The sequence below is a fragment of the Mesoplodon bidens genome, assembly GCF_964165515.1.
Source record: "Mesoplodon bidens genome assembly, chromosome: 2".
Taxonomy (NCBI): domain Eukaryota; kingdom Metazoa; phylum Chordata; class Mammalia; order Artiodactyla; family Ziphiidae; genus Mesoplodon; species Mesoplodon bidens.
Window position 1 is genome coordinate 127,248,268 of NC_138177.1, and position 13,770 is coordinate 127,262,037.

At 36.1% G+C, this 13,770-nt stretch overlaps 1 long non-coding RNA gene across 2 annotated transcripts in view; it reads right to left on the reverse strand.

The window, feature by feature from the left end:
* Positions 1-4,600: 4,600 nt before the first annotated feature.
* LOC308612319 overlaps positions 4,601-13,770 on the reverse strand; it is a 121,662-nt gene continuing 112,492 nt past the window's right edge. The window contains exons 1-3 of one of the 2 annotated variants that reach the window (XR_014015100.1): positions 10,240-10,344; positions 5,436-5,571; positions 4,601-4,654 (exon numbers count right to left, since the gene is read on the reverse strand). This is a non-coding gene — a long non-coding RNA (uncharacterized lncRNA). Of the gene's footprint in view, positions 4,655-5,435; positions 5,572-10,239; positions 10,345-13,770 lie in introns of those variants that run through there. The other variant, XR_014015099.1, reaches the window with a different exon arrangement.

Here is a 13,770-nt window from a genome sequence, read left to right on the forward strand (position 1 = left end):
ATTTCATCCTTATAATTATCATGTGAGCTGGGTTCTATTATTATCCATACTTTACAGATGTGAAAACAGGCACTGAAATAACTTTCCCAAGGCCATAGAATGAACTACAGTTTCTTCATTTGTTAGTAGTAATGAAACTAACATGCAAACTGTGCTTTACCACTTACAGTGAGATCTTGAACATATTTTTCTATCTAGTCCCCAAATCACCCTAAGGTCAGTAATGAAGTTATTACCATGTTTGTTTCACAAATGAAGTCAATTCAGAAATGTCACAACTAGAGTTCAAAGCCAGGTCTTCTGACCATGTTCTCATTTTCTTCACATTCTGGTTTGAAAAGTGCCTTTCACTTTCAGTGTTCTATAATCGTATGAAATTGCAGAGCTCTTTTCACATATAAATACAGATACAGCTTATATAGCACTTATTTCTATGTCAAGCCTTTTCTGAGTACATTACATATATTTTAACTCACTTAATCTTCACAGTTCCATGCGTCGGTAGTATTACTATCTGCACTTTATAGATGAGGAAACTGAGGAAATGAGAGTTAAATCATTTGTTCAGCAAAGTATTTGCAGCAGCAAATAGTAAAGCTAGGATTCAAACCCAAGTAGCTGGACAGAGAGACTGTCCTCTTAAACATTACATGGCCACCCTGTATGATTACATTATATGGACTCATATGAAAAGTCAATCTTAAATACTTCTTTTTAAAAAGAAATACAGCATAATGTTTAAAACAGCATTTCTGACTTAAAATACCATTTAGAAGGTGAGGTAAATAAATCAATAAATACTTATTGAACGTTTGCTTTGGGCAAGCATTATATTAAGCACTGCCTAGAATATAAACAAATGTAAGCTGTATCCCTGGTCTCAAAAGGAGTTTAGTCTAGTTGTTGAGAATAGGCCTACATGTATAAAGTAAGTCTTCAACAAAATTGGGACAATCAGTGTTTATTGATTCAGGTATAGTGTAAATATCATATGTATAACAGATAATAAATGCTATAGAAAACTACTAGGAAATGGAATAAAACCTAAATAAAACAAACCATGAACAGGGAAGTCCTACAGCAGCTTAAACCAAAATGAAAATAAAGATGAATTCTTATGAAAATAGCATTGTTTTCATAAAGTAATACAAAAAAGCAGGATTTAGCAAGAGATTTACCCTAAACCTCATCAACCCTTTCAAAAATATTATATTACTCTGTATTTTAGACCAATATTTGGAGCAACAGAGAAAGAATAAGAGGTGAAAAATTTGACTGACATTTTTTATAAAGACTTAAATTCTTTTAAACACCTTATTACTGAAGAACTGTCTACAGCATTTAATGAAATGCTTTGCTAAATATTAGATAACACGATATGCTTCTTTCTTTCTTTCTTTCTTTCTTTCTTTCTCTCTTTCTTTCTTTGGCTTAAACAATTTATTTCTCACAGTTCTGAGATTGGAGAAATCCAAGATCAAGGCACCAACAGATTCAGTGTCTGGAGAGACCCACTTCCTGGTTCATAGGCCATTGCCTTCTTCCTGTGTCCTCACATGGTGGAAGGAGCAAGGGAGCTTTCTGAAGTCTCTTTCCTAAGGTCACTAATCTCAATCATGAGAGCTCCACCTTCATGACCTCTACAAGACCCACCTCTTAATACCATCATTTTGGGGATCAGGGTTTCAACATTCAAATTTGGGGGGAAACAAACATTCAGCCCATAATATCAAGTGAGTCAGATACAAAACAAATGTGGGAACTACTGAATTCTACTCTAAACCCTTGCTATCAAAGTGTGGTCCACTAACAGCATTCACGTCACCTGGGAATTTATCTGAAATTTTAAATCTCAGGCCCCACCCCCACATAACTTAATCTGAACTTTTACAAGATCCTAGATGATTCATAGGAACTTTTAAGTTTGAGAAGCAGGCATTGTCCAAACCATTGTGTTCCTAGACCCACAGTATCAGCATCACCCAGGAACTTGCTTGAAATGCAAATTATCTGGCTCCACCCCACATCTATTGAATCAGAACCCCTCCAGGGATGGGCCTAGTTGCTGCATTATTTCTTGACAAGATCAACACTTTATGTCTGTGATATTGGTGATAATATAATGTACTATGCAATGTCCAAAGAAAACATGCAACCTTAGCTTATTCCTTCCTTTCTGTGTCGGGCATTTAAAAGTACCTGCCTCCTCTTCCAGTGTCCTCTCCTTGATGGAGTTTGCAGTATCTACAGTATTTACATTATAAATACAAGGTCCACTAGGAACAAAAATAAAGGCGGAGTGGCAACTGGATCACTGAACATCATTAGTAAGTGATGTTCATTTTGATATTAATGAATATTCTAATTATTCATCTTGATATTAATGTTAATTGTGCTGCTGGTTAATTATATTTGAATAAGAAAACAACAACACACACAGAAAAAAAAATCTAACCACACTGAGAAAAAAATGAAATAAATCACACTTGGGCATGGAAATTCACTGTAAAGGGGTAGAAGATTATAGGAGAAACTTCTGTGTCAGGAGGCAAATAATCTGACAGAGTCTTTTACACTGAAGGACTTCTTTTCTTATAAGAAACATTTCAGAACCACATACCATTATGTAGGTGCTAACTATAGAAATGTGAAAAAAAGACATAGTCCTTGACATTTAGGTTCATATTTATTGAGGAAAAACAAGCACAATAAAGAGATAATTACAATACACTGTGTTAACCATTGTAATGGAGATTGGTCCCATCTCTGGGAACATGTAAGAATTCTGGAAGAAGAAACTAACCCTCTGGAGAAATTAGGGAAGGCAGAAATGAAGAGATGACTATACATGGCATACTGAAGGTTGAGTAAAAAATGACTACACAAGAAGGAGGAAGGCAGGAAAAATAAAGCCCTAGAATTACACCAGACTTCTTCTACAAAGGAGAAAGTTTATTGCCAAGTGACCAAAATGAGTGAGCTTTTCTTCTTTTTTTTTTTTTTTTTTTTTTTTTTTTTTTTTTTTTTAATTTATTTATTTTTATTTTTGGCTGTGTTGGGTCTTCGTTTCTGTGCAAGGACTTTCTCTAGTTGTGGCAAGTGGGGGCCACTCTTCATCATGGTGCGCGGGCCTCTCACTGTCGTGGCCTCTCTTGTTGCGGAGCACAGGCTCCAGACGCGCAGGCTCAGTAGTTGTGGCTCACGGGCCCAGTTGCTCCGTGGCATGTGGGATCTTCCCAGACCAGGGCTCGAACCCGTGCCCCCTGCATTGGCAGGCAGATTCTCAACCACTGCGCCACCAGGGAAGCCCAGCTTTTCTTCTTAATAAGAAAAATTTCCTGTGAAGGGCTGATTAATTTTATCTAATTTGCTAAAACAGCTTCTGCTTTTGGAAAAATCTTAAACCTGTCTCTCAGGACCTTCAGATTAGTCAAAAATCTAGTGTGCAGGAAATGGAAAGGATGCTATCCTCCTGACCACTCCCACCACCGCACTCCACTTGTAAAAACACTCTGTAGGTAAAATTCACAGACGGATTGATAAGATAAAATTTACTGATTCTTTGCTAGAAATTATCTGCAGGAAGCATATTCAATGTTATTCTTTACTGTAATGCAAGTCACAACTCCACCCTCACTGCAAGAACTACTGCATTTGAGCCAGTCAGAATCTCATTTCTTTGACAAATGATAGCACCAACAATTCTCAGAAGAGGATTGTAGTTTTCCTAACAAGGAAGAGCAAAGGTCTCTCTCTCTGAAACAGAGTGGCATATTTAATCAAAATGGTTCACACTCTGCAAAAGCAAAGGAGGTTGGCAAGCATGAAAAGGTCCTCTTTGGCAGTGACCTTAAAGAAAGCCAATATTGAAGAACAGGACCAGACTGTAATTCCCTGAAGACAGCCCCTCAACTCTATAATATGCAAATTCCCTGTGGACATACTGAAGTCACCAGGCATCCCTCCATCAAATGTACATTAATGAGTCCTGCAAAGGTTCTCAAACTCTGAGCATTAGTCCCCTGAGTAAATCTGGCTGGGCAGCTAGTGTCACGTAGGATATTTATTAAACCCATTTTCAACCGACCACATGATATTACTGTTGCCAAAAACAGATGACCCAGTGATTTAACAGAATATAAGATACATTGGGTTTTTTTCTTCTCTGTCTTTCCAACTACCCCTGGGGTCCTGTTTTGAGAGTAAGATAAACAAGGACAAACAATTTAAACAATACTTTCTGTGGTTTCAGAAACTACTCAAGAAAAGTGGCCTAAGAGACAGATGACAAGGTGACAATCCACTTCTAAAAAACATGAAGAAAAGTTCCTGGGAAACCGTATTTTAAGTTTAACTCTTTGCCAATGGCAAATGCATTTCACGAGTAATTTAGTTGAAGAATATGGATTGTCTGCTGCATTTCATAGTTCTTATTTGTTACAAGGCAAATCACAACTTCCTCTTAATTTGGGGGTAGTGCCACATTCAGAACTATTAGGAATTTATTTTCTTCTTATATACTAAGATAGGCCTCTTCTGACATATCCCAAGTCTCCCTGTTACCAAACCATCAGGTAGATTTTAAAAAAATTTTTTATAAAAGGCTACTTGCCTTAAAGTGAGATGATTCCTTGATCTCTTCCAAATCCATCCTCTGGAATACAATAGAAATTATCGTGTCTTTAGTTTGAGATTTGAACTTCAAATTTTTGAGACATGAGAAAAAAAATGCCATTTTTAAAGGAGTAAATAGCTTTTCTCATTTTCTAGATATTAAGGATTTGATTCACCTCCAAGATAAGACTAGATCTTTGTTTTAGGGTAAGACAATTTAACACATAATTTGGCTGGGCAAAATAAACAAAGAACCCATGATGGCATAGGAATGTGTGAGATATTGAGGTGCTTAAGTGCTCCTTATGAAATGTCAATGGCTATGTGTTCATTGCTGGTGATAATTATAAATATCCAGAATGTGTTTCTTCTTCAGGATGCTGTTTTTCCTTTCAGAGAGCCTAAAAAGTTGGGCCTGAACTTAGTAGGAAGTGGCAGGATCTCTTCAAGGCATTCTAATTGAAAGGAAGTAGTCTCGTCTCTACAACAGGGTGGAAAGACAGAAACTAAAAGATAAATGTCCAGCAGGAGTCTTCTTATGGAGAGTCTTGGTTATGAGGTTGGAAGCCATTATGTATAGTAGAGTAGCTAGCTTTAAATTATTTTTCTTCACTGTTGTTCCAGTTACTATGACCACATAGCAAATTACCCCCAAACTTAGTGGCAAGAAACAAACCACTTATTTTGTTCATGGTTTTATAGGTGAAGAATTCAAATAGGGCACAATAGAAATAACTTCTCTACACTTTATGATGGCTTAGGTCTCAGATGGAAGACTCAAAGACAGGAGACTGAAATCATCTAAAGTCTGGCATGCTTACATGTCAGGCATTTGATGCCTGCTATTGGCTAGCAGCTTCTCCTCTCCAACGGCCTCTCCATGAAGTCTCTCCAAATGGTAGCTTCAAGGTCACAGGACTTCTTTCACAGCAGTTCATGACTCCAAAGGCACATGTCCTGAGAGAAAGATATAAGGAGAAACAGAGAGAGGCCTTATCAACCTCTATGACTTAACTTCAGAATATCATCATTTCTATTGCATTCTAAGATGATTAGAAGCAAGTCACAAAGAAGGATTCATATTCAGGGGGAACAAACGTATGGACCCCACCTCTTGATGGAAGAGTATGTCCACATCGCTTTAGTGGACACAATCTAAGGGGGCCCAGTGAGACATGCACTAGTTTAATTCCTTCCCCTTGAGTGTTAACCTTACAACTGTGCTTCTAACCAATAGAATGTCACTCCTTTGATTAGATTATGTTACAAGGTAACAACAGTGCTACATTGCTGCACAGGAAGTATTGCTTAAATATGCTATGGTCAAAATGTTTGTGTTCGCCCCAAATTCATACCCTGAAGCTCGAACTCACACTGTGATGGTATTTGGGAGGTAATTATGTATTAGGGTGGGACCCTCATGATGGGATTAGTATTCTTATGAGAAGAGACATCAGAGAGCTTGCTTGCTCTTTCTCTCTCTGTTATGTGAGGGCACAGCAAGAAGGTGGTCATCTGCAAGCCAGGAAAAGAGTCCTCACCAGACATGACCATGCTGGCACCCTTATCCTGGACTTTCAGCCTGCAGATTTGTGAGAAATTCAAATCTTTTTTTCATTCCAACATGTCTTTATATTCATCAATAAACAGTTAATAGTCACCTACCGTGTTTTAGGTTAAAAGTACAAAGACAAAGCCACCCTTAATGGAGAAATCAAATATGATCAACAAGCATATGGATTATTCACAGTTCCCATTATTTTACACAGGCGATTTTCTTATTGCCTTAAAACACATAAAAAATGCTGCCTTCATATTTTATCTTTTGGGAAAACATAATAATGTTTATGATAACAATAATAAAAATATCTAGGGACTTCCCTAGCGGTGCAATGGTTAAGACTCAGTGCTTCCAGTGTTTCCACTGCAAGGGGCGCAGGTTCGATCCCTGGCCAGAGAACTAAGATCCCACATGCCACACGGTGTGTCCAAAAGAAATTAAAAAAAAATATATATATATATATATATATATATGTATATATAGCTAATGTTATTGACTATCTTTTAAGTGCCATATGCTGTGCTAAAATTATATTCGTTACATCTTTTAATTCTCACAATGCTTCAAGGTAGATACTATTATTATCCCAATTTTACTAGTGAGAAAATTGAGAAGTAGAGAGACTGCAAAGGTGGCTTAAGGTAACACAGTAAGTGACAGAGGTAAGACAATTGATATAGAGTTAGAATGTGAAAACGTCCTTTTACACTCAGAATCATGCAGATTAATAAAAGATCTTAAAAGTCATTTAATCTCACTACCTTTCAAAGGATTCTTTGGCAAGGAGGAAATACTCAATTAACATAGATGTGGTTTCAGAATTCTAGCCTCACAGTGTGATACACCACATCAACAAACTGAATAAAAACCATATGATCATCTAAATAGATTCAGAAAAATCTTCTGACAAAATTCAACACCCATTTATGATAACTCTCCAGAAAGTGGGCATAGAGGGAACATACCTAAACATAATAAAGACCATATATAACAAACCTTTAGCTAACATCATACTCATGGTGAAAAGCTGAAAGCATTTCCTCTAAGACCAGGAAAAAGACAAGGATGTCCATTCTCACCATTTTTATTCAACATAGCTTTGGAAGTCCTAGCCATGGCAATCAGAGAAGAAAAAGAATAAAAAGGAATCCAAATTGGAAAAGAAGAAGTAAAACTGTCACTGTTTGCAAATGACATGATACTATACATAGAAAATCCTAAAGACACTACTAGGAAACTACTAGAGTTCATCAATGAATTTGGTAAAGATGCAGGATACAAAATTAACACACAGAAATCTGTTGCATTTCTGTACAATAACAACAAAAGATCAGAAAGAGAAATTATAGAAACAATCCCATTTACCATCACATCAAAAAGAATAAAATACCTAGGAATAAATGTACCTAAGGAGAAAAAAGACCTGTACTCTGAAAACTATATGATGCTGATGAAAGCAACTGAAGATGACACAAACAGATGGAAAGATATACCATGTTCTTGGATTGGAAGAATCAATATTGTCAAAATGACTGTACTACCTAAGGTAATCTACAGATTCAGTGCAATCCCTATCAACTTACCAATGGCATTTTTCACAGAACCAGAACAAAAAACATGTTAAAATTTGTATGGAGACACAAAATATTCCAAATAGCCAAAGCAATCTTGAGAAAGAAAAACAGAGCTGCAGGAATCAGGCTCCCTGACTTCAGACTATACTACAAAGCTATAGTTATAAAAACAGATGGAGTTGGCACAAAAACAGAAATACAGATCAAAAGAACAAGATAGAAAGCCCAGAAATAAACCTACACACTTATGGTCAATTAATCTATGACAAAGGAGGCAAGATTATACAATGGAGGAAAGACAGTCTCTTCATTAAATGGTGCTGGGAAAACTGGACAGCTACATGTAAAAAAAATGAAATTAGAAGACTCCCTAACACCATACACAAAAAATAAACTCAAAATGGCTTAAAGACCTAAATGTAAGACTGGACACTATAAAACTCTTAGAGGAAAACATAGGCAGAACACTCTCTGACATAAATCGCAGCAGTATCTTTTTCAATCTGTCTCTCAGAGTAATGGAAATAAAAACAAACAAACAAAAAAAATGGGACCTAATTGAACTCAAAAGCTTTTGCACAGCAAAGGAGACCATAAGCAAAATAAGAAGACAACCCACAGAATGGGAGAAAATATTTGCAAATGATGCGACCGACAAGGGATTAATCCCCAAAATTTACAAACAGCTCATGCAGCTTAATATCATAAGAACAAACAACCCAGTCAAAAATGGGCAGAAGATCTAAACAGACATTTCTCCAAAGAAGACATACAGATGTCCAAGAGGCATGTGACAAAATGTTCAAAATCACTAATTATTAGAGAAGTATAAATCAAAACTACAATGAGATATCACCTCACACTAGTCAGAATGGCTATCATCAAAAAATCCACAAATAATAAATGCTGGAGAGGGTGTGGAGAGAAGGGAACCCTCTTACACTGTTGGTGGGAATGTAAATTGGTACAGCCATTGTGGAGAACAGTATAGAGGTTCCTTAAAAAACTAAAAATAGAGCTACCGTATGATCCAGCAATCCCACTCCTGGGCATATATCCAGAGAAAAACATGGTCCGAAAGGATACATGCACCCCAATGACATTGCAGCACTATTTACAATAGCCAAGACATGGAAGCAACCTAAATGTCCATCGACAGATGAATGGATAAAGATGTGGCACATATATACAATGGACTATTACACAGCCATTAAAAAGAATGAAATAATGCCATTTGCAGCAACAGGGATGGACCTAGAGATTGTCATACTGAGTGAAGTAAGTCAGACAGAGAAGGAGAAATATCGTATGATGTCACTTACATGTGGAATCTTTAAACAGTTGATACAAATGAACTTACTTACAAAACAGAAACAAACTCACAGAGGTAGAGAACAAACATGGTTACCGAGAGAAGGGTGGGAGGAGGGATAGGGAGTTTGGGATTGACATGTACACACTGCTGTATTTAAAATGGATAACCAACAAGGACCTACTGTATAGCACAGGGAACTCTGCTCAATATTATGTAACAACCTAAGTGAGAAAAGAATTTGAAAAAGAATACATACATATATATGTATAACTGAATCACTTTGCTCTACACCTGAAACTAACGCAACATAGTTAGTCAACTATACTCCAATGTAAAATAAAAGTTAAAAAAAAAAAGGTCCAGCAAAAAAAAAAAAAAAAGAATTCTAGTCTCAGCCTGATCCACTGGGAAGCTCTGGTGCAAGAATTATACCAGAGAGTTTTTCCCACCCAGAGGCAAGATTACTAGGCTGTTTACACCCCACTTCAGAAAGTCATTGGCTGCAAGGTTGGTGTAGTGGGAGACGAAGGAAGAAGGGAAGGGCATAACCTCCCTGCCATGTCCAGGCAAGATTACTCCCATTAGGTTAGGGAAATCCTCAGAATAAGGATGCAGGTATGTGCCATTAACAACCAACACACCTGTAGTAGCCAGAATATGGATACAAGGCCTGTTAATCTGGGCATGGCTCCAACAATATTTGATAAATTTGCCAAGTGTTTAGCCAATCCCTGCCTAGATACTTCTAGAGAGAAAGAATTGGCCATCACACCACCTTCTTCACCTAACAAGGCAGCCTGTTATAATCCTTGGACAGTTTAAATAGAAAAGTGTTCCTTTTGTTGGTTGTGGGAGGATGGAGAGAAGTCATTCCAGGACAGCATATGCAAAGGCACAGAATATGAAAGGGCAGAATGGTATGTGTTGTTGCCACAGCTGGTACTAAGATTTATTGTAGTTCGAACTTAAGGTGTAGAAGTAGAAAGTTAAAATATGAGTCTAGGAAGATGGTTATAAGCCAGATAGCCAGATAATAATGAAAGACCTACATGTCTCATTGAAAACTTGTGATGATGCTAAACATAAGATACCACTAAATGTATTTTAGCAGAAAAGGAAAATGATCGTCTTTTACAGAAAGCCCATTCTGGCAACAATGCAGAGAGAAACCCTACCTCATTACATTAATGTTATGGGGCTTTCACATCTGTGTTTCCTCTGGGCTGTTGGTTTTTTAAGGACAGGAAACTTGCCTTCTTTATCCTTCTATTGTGAATGCCTAAAACAATAAATATTTATGGAACTGAAGTGAACTGATCACAAGAAAGAGAAATCATTACAACTCAGATGAGATGTTCTAAATTAGGAGACAGAAAACCACAACCCGTAAGCCTAATCTGGCTCATCACCTCTTTTTGCAAATAAAGTTCTATCAGAAAACAGCCACAATTTATTTACACATTGTCTATAGTTGTATTCATGCTGTAACAGCAAGAGTTGGGTAATTACGACAGAAACCATATGGCCTACAAAGTCTAAAATATTTAGTATCTGGACCTTTACAGAAAAAGTTTACTGACCCCTGGACTAAACTGAAGCAGTAGTGCTATAAATGAATAGGTGGGATGGATGCAAATGATATTTAGAAGGCAAAATTGTTTGGTGTAGTCACTGCTCTTTGTTCCCAGTTCTATTTCTCAATATCATATACACATTAGAGGCCCACATTATAAATATGTATAAAAAGCTTTCAAGTGTCCCCATGCAACTTTTGACAAGTCTTATTTACTTTCTCAAATTTAAATTGAACTATCATTTCCATAAAGATCCTTAAACTCTGAAGAACACACAGTGGAGTCCACTTACCACACAGGGATACAGATCCAAAGCAGAAGAAGTATCTGTTTGGTCCACTTAGACAAAGATAGTCCTGCAGTAATGGGAGAGTATCAGCCCTTGGGTCCCTTATATAAATCTTCTAAAAGGCTCCTAACCTCTAAATTATTGTCACGTTCTTGTTTTCACTGCGGGTCTTCAGAGATGGCCTAAATCTTTTTCACCTCATTAAACTGCTTTGCACCAGAGTCCTCTAAAAACTTTTCACCCGAAAAGTCTCCACAAGGCTTTTTGAACTTCTTTTCCCTTCTCTATGTGGTCAGAACATAAAAGATTGCAATTCAAAAAAAAAGTAAAGAACTGTCATGGTCCTTTTTGTGGGTGTTAATCTCTGAACAGCAGATTTAGGGTGACTATTTTTTTTCAGTTCCTGGTTCTCCACTTCCTGTTTGAATACACACTACAAAGTGTTGGTGAAATGTATTTATAGGACACAGTCAGCCAGTTGTGAGGCCTTTTGTATCAGGACTTGAAAGATAAAGGTAAGCTCCTTTCTTTAAAAAGAAAAAAAAAAGTAATCTTCAGGCATAGAAACATCTAATCTTAGTCATAGCACCAATACCCCTAGGCAGGCCAAAAAAAAAGACAATTTAGATTAAAAGTTGCTTATAAAAAATGGATTTTTAAATATCACACCTTGAATAACAAATCAATGAGAAAAATTTTTCCTACCTTCCATGGAATAAATTTAAGGAAAATGAAACAACAAATAATGTATTGGTACTCTAATATTTGAAGATTATTTGCCTCAACTATTTAGTTGCTGTCATTATTTGGAAGAAAGTAAAGTTTAACCCTACCACACATCTTACACCAAAATATTTTTCAATTTAATGAAAGATTTAAGTGTGAAGACAAGCACAAAAAAAAGAACTAGAAAAATGTAAGTAAATATCTCTCTGATTTTAGAGTGGAGAAGGATTCTTTAGGAATACGAGTAAAAGCAGAATCTAAAAGACAAAGTGACAGATTTAAATACATAAAAACTTAAGACTTCTGGGTATCCTAAAACAGAATATTCAAAATTTAAACACAAATAACCAATATGGAAAATATTTCAATGGGTGTGACTAGAAGTTTTGTCCTTTTCTTCCTGCAAGAAGAAACACATGAAAACATAATTTTTAGAAATGAGTACAGAATATGAAGCTATTCATAAAGAAGGAAAAAAAAATGACTAATAAATATATGAAAAAATTCTCAGCCTTGCATATAATCAAATAAACTAAAACAGCAATCAACTTTTTTTTTGTCTGTATATGAGTAGATATATTTAAAAAATAGTACACAGATGTATTAGTTCAAATGATTTTGGTAGCAAATAACAGAAAATTGATTCAAAACAACTTAAAAACATTGGAAAATTAGTGACCTCTCAAAAATTTTAAACTCCAGAGAGAAGTTTGCCTTCAGGCATGGTTTAATCAGTAGTCAAGCTCTAATTCCCTTCAATTCTTTGGATTTGGTCTATTTATCAACATTGTGCTAAAGATGGCTACCCTCATGAGGCAAAATGACTATAAGAGTTGGCTTTGCACAACACCATTCAGAAAAAAAAGAGAGTATTTCTTCTATTAACCAGCTCAGTCCTGGTCCTGGCATTCATTCTGATTAAATAAATTTAGGTCATGTGTCCAATCCATAACTAACCATGGCCAGGGAAATAGCACCTTCCAATTGGATTAGTTAAGTGCCCATGGCTAAACCAATCATCACAGCAAGGGCGACAACAGTTTGATGATTGACTTAAAGCATTCAGGGCCCATTCTTGGTGTCCAAGGTGGGGTGAATTCTCTTTAAGGCATGTAGCTGTTACATAATGGAGGAAGCGGGATAGACTAGTTGCACTGAGGTTGTACAGAAAAACAAGTTTAGTTAGGCACAGTGTATGAAACAATAAATTACTTAAATATTTATGGAAAAATTGGACTAAATAGTAAAGCCATAAAAGTGTATACACATTTGTTCCAGAATATCAGATCTTAAAATATATCCCAAGGAAATAATCATGGTTAAATACAAAGATATATCTATTATGTTGGTTTAGGACATCCAAAAATTAATGTACAATGGAAAATTAGTTAAATTCTGATACATAAATATAACGGTATATTATACAACCTTTACATATAATAATGTAGAAGAATAGTTACTGACATGTAAAACTGCTCAATATATATTGTACATTGTTAAAACCAACAGAATAATCCATGTTGGTTACCTGGTTTTAAATTTTGAATATTCTATTTTAAGATATTGTCGACTAAAAGAAAAACACACAATGTAACAGCTGTGAGTTGAGTTTTATCCAGGGTCTTACTGAGGACTATAGCCCAGGAAACAGCTTCTCCGTACCTCTGAGAGAACTGCTCCAAAGATGTAGGGGGAGAAGCCAGTACAGTATATATACATAAGATTTTGGCTACGGAATACATGCAGTCAAGCATACATCTCAGTAAAAGGTTACTGTTAGTCACAAGCAACAGATATCTTAGTTAACGATTTTAGTTCTCTTCTATGTATGGGAAGATGCAAGAAACTGCGTTCGTTAAAATTCTTCCTGAAATATACATGTAACTATCTAAGAGGCATATTTTTCCAAAGCACAAATTACCTCATCCTGTTTTTCATCCTGAATTCCTCTTGGGTGTACTGTCAGCGACTGCAATGGCTACTGACTTAATCCTTGTAGAACTGGATGGTGAGCAACATTTTTTGTTTTACAATGTTCAGAAGTCTTAATAAATTATCCTATTTTTGTAAAATTATATATATATTCATTGAAAAAGGCTTAAATACATCCAAATATA